We start from the raw sequence: 3,766 nt of genomic DNA, 5'->3' as shown, positions 1-3,766 counted from the left end.
AATTGAGTCCAAAATCCAGCAAGTACCGACAAATACATCCATGTTATAAAAGTTGCTAGAGGGTAAAGTAAGCATATAAGATAGAGGTTGTCTCCATTTTCCGATTATTTGCATATGTATATATATATATATATATATATATATATATATATATACATGTGTGTGAGTGTGTGTGTGTGTGTGTGTGTGTGTGTATGTGTGTGTGCGTGTGTTTGTTTGTTTGTGTGTGTGTCTGATGGACTCTCCTGTCGATTTCGACGTATAAGGCTCCAACAACGTACTCTTTCTTTGTCAGTTGAATGTGACATTTATGTCCCGCCAACGATTTGCAAAGAAAGCTACAAATGTTGCAAATTTGAGGATTTTAGGTCATTGTAGGTGGTATATTTGCAGCCGCTTTTCTTCTTTGCCTATTAATACCGGTTGCAACAAAATGTTTAATAATCTCATGACACAACGATGTCCATTTTCGTCGTACCAAGGCTGTTTGATCAAAGGTGTTGTGAACACTTAGTGGTTTCTCTTCAACTCTTCAGCTTGTCCTTATATCTGAACCGTGGTCGACCAACATTTCCATGTCCACTCTCAAGCTGGCTGTAGAGGACAACTTTAGGTATTCTTTCGTCGCTCATTCTAGCGACATGGCCCAGCCCAGCACATTTGTGATTGCATAAGGAAGCTCTCAATTCCAGCAATCTTACACTTGCTAAACAAGTCGGAATTAGAAACTGTGTCTTTTAGTGAATGACTGCAGATTATCCTCAGAGAGTCTTTGTGGAAGTATCGAGTAGTTGGATAATGTGTCACTTATAGCGTATCCACCATTCGAAGAGTAGCAGGAAGGGCTACTATATAGACCTGTACTTTAGTGTCAAGTTTCATGCTCCTTTCATTTCATAGGCGATGACAAGTTTGCCAAATGTGTTGGTTGCATTTGCAAGACGGTTGACGATTTCATATATATACATATATATATATATTATATATATATATATATATATATATATATATATATATATATATATATATATATATATATATATATACATATACATATATACATATACATATATACATATATACATATACATATTTTAGAATAGTGTACAAATAAACACAAAAGAAAACTACCCTCCCTTTAAAAGGTAATTTTCGAAGTACTTTCGAAGTAAATGAAAAATAAAAACTTTTATCTTGTTAATTCTTTCGCAAATAAGATTATTTACCATCCTTTAATAGGTAATTTAGTAAAACAATATTATCCGCCAGGGGAATTCTCGTCAGTAACCGGCCTTAATAACTAACTCATAATTCAGATAACACGTGCCCCGTCATTATATGTTATAATTTTTCAAAATCCACGCGCAGGCGCACTTACACTCGGCAATAAAAACAATATATATATATATTTAAAGATAAATTAAATATAGAGATATACTATTGACAATCCTATAATACCCCACTCCATTGAAGGATTTCTTTTCATCAGCTTGTTACTTTATATAAAAGTAGCTAGTTCTAAAATCTCTAAACGAGATATAAGTACTAACAATACTAGAGTGTAACATTTTTTTGCCACTATAGCATGGCTGTTCTATACAGAAGTGTGTTACATTTTTACCCCAGGAAAACGTCTTTTCCAGCTGGTTAACGATACACAATCTGTATACGATACAGAGTGAATACGATTTTGCAAGACCTGTAGACGATGGTTTCTGATGTTTTCCTGAGGTTAAAATAGAGTAACATAGTTTTGTATAAAACAACGATTTTATTGTGGCAAAAATGTTACCCCCTTGTAGCTCTTTGCTGGTTGCGATATCAGTAGCTCTCTGCCGCTTCTCTGTTTATATATTATGACTAGGGACGATTGACTGCCATGTTTATCAGGCAGGTATTCAATAATTATGACAGCAAAGACCTAGAAAACATGGTCTACTGGTCTTGCGAAGCTGGAGGGGCGTGCTTCGGTTTCTTACTCACAATATATCGAACACAGGTTGTCGGCCGTTAACCAGCTGGAAAAATCGTTTTATATAGAACAGCCATGTTATAGTGGAAAAAGTTGTTCCATATACATATATATATAAATATATAATATATATATATATATATATATATATATATATATATATATATATATATATATATATATATATATATATATATATATATTTAAAAATAGGATAAAATCTTAATAAGAAATTATCAGGTAGTTAGCGTGAAAAACCTCATAAGAGAAAAAATCTGTAAATTTTTTCACTTGAAAATATTTATTTATATTATATAGAGGGCATTATTACACATAAATGCCACACGCTAGGAGGGACTTTTAAAGTCATAAATACCAAAAATAAAGTAATCGTAACATTCGATTTGTTTGATTTTGGTAGTTATGACTTTAAAAGTCCCTCCTAGCGTGTGGCATTTATGTGGAATAATGCCCTCGATATAATATATATATATATACATATATATATGATCGGCAGGTCAGTCAGATTGCATATATTTATTTGTAGCGTTGTAGAAATCTAGACTTGCTATAGATTTTGCAAAATCAATCACTGAAATTAGTGACTAGCTTAAAAGCCGCACTCCGTGCGAATATTTGTGCTGGTTACTGCGGCCCAAAACTAGATGCTGCTAAATAACATGACTATAATATGTCGATAATGACTATATGCTCCGGGGGTTTTTGATTAGAAGTTAAGGACGGGCGAGAATTAATCCTGTAATGCAATCATTCTGTTGTTCCACTTCGAAATTACGCACTCAAGAAATCTTGGTTTTCGATAACGATACTTGGGTTAGGAAAAGCGAATTATTTTACGTGCCCAAGGAAGGATTTGAAGGATTTAGAAAAGGCGAAAGTGTCCAAGGAAGGATTTGAAGGATTTAGGAAAAGCGAATTATTTTACGTGTCCGAGGAAGGATTTGAAGCCCATCGTGAGTGACATTATGGGGCTGTATATTCCACATTTATTAAGAGCAGCATTTCTTGAAATGGACTGCGGTTTATATCGTCATGATGGCCTCATTCAACCGAGAAAATGGAACGGTCATAAGGCAGAAAAATTTAGGAAAAATTTGACTAAAGTATTTCAGGAAATATTACTTAGTATTACCATAGATACAAAAATTATTCCCGTTAATTTTCTTGACGCAACGTTAAAACTGCATAATAATACCTTCAGACCATACCATGAACCACAAGAGAAATTAGTATATGCACAACCTTACAATATCAGGACCTTCAGAACAAAGATCTGTTGTGGCATTTGTTCGAGCGAATTGCTGAGAAATTTACTCAATTCACCAATACTTTGAACCAACAAAATGAGCTTTTAACGAGTTCTATGCATGAAGCTAAGTATCTTTTATATAAATACAACGCTCCGTTAATTCTGTTCTGGTTTGGTGAAGAAAAATTGTTGGTTTTCGAAAAGCTTAATCGATAGGTTTTACTAATATCAGATTCAATATGCGTTTGTGCGTGTCTATAAGTGATTATATGCATTTAAGAATATGTGTATATGATTACACGTCTGTATATATGTGAACGTGAATAAATCTGTGCATATATGTGTGTCTGAGAGTGTACATGTGTATATATTCAGTGAAGTTTTACATAGAACCAAAAAAATTCCGGCTGCTATTTCTAGCAATGATCGTACTCCGTGTACATCTATTTTATATATTTATAATTCTACGCATATAGTGATTTATTCTTGGATATCAATATTAGTTTATTGTGTCTGCGGTGAGT

The sequence above is a fragment of the Octopus sinensis genome, linkage group LG6, assembly GCF_006345805.1.
Source record: "Octopus sinensis linkage group LG6, ASM634580v1, whole genome shotgun sequence".
Taxonomy (NCBI): domain Eukaryota; kingdom Metazoa; phylum Mollusca; class Cephalopoda; order Octopoda; family Octopodidae; genus Octopus; species Octopus sinensis.
This window is presented reverse-complemented; position numbering follows the sequence as displayed.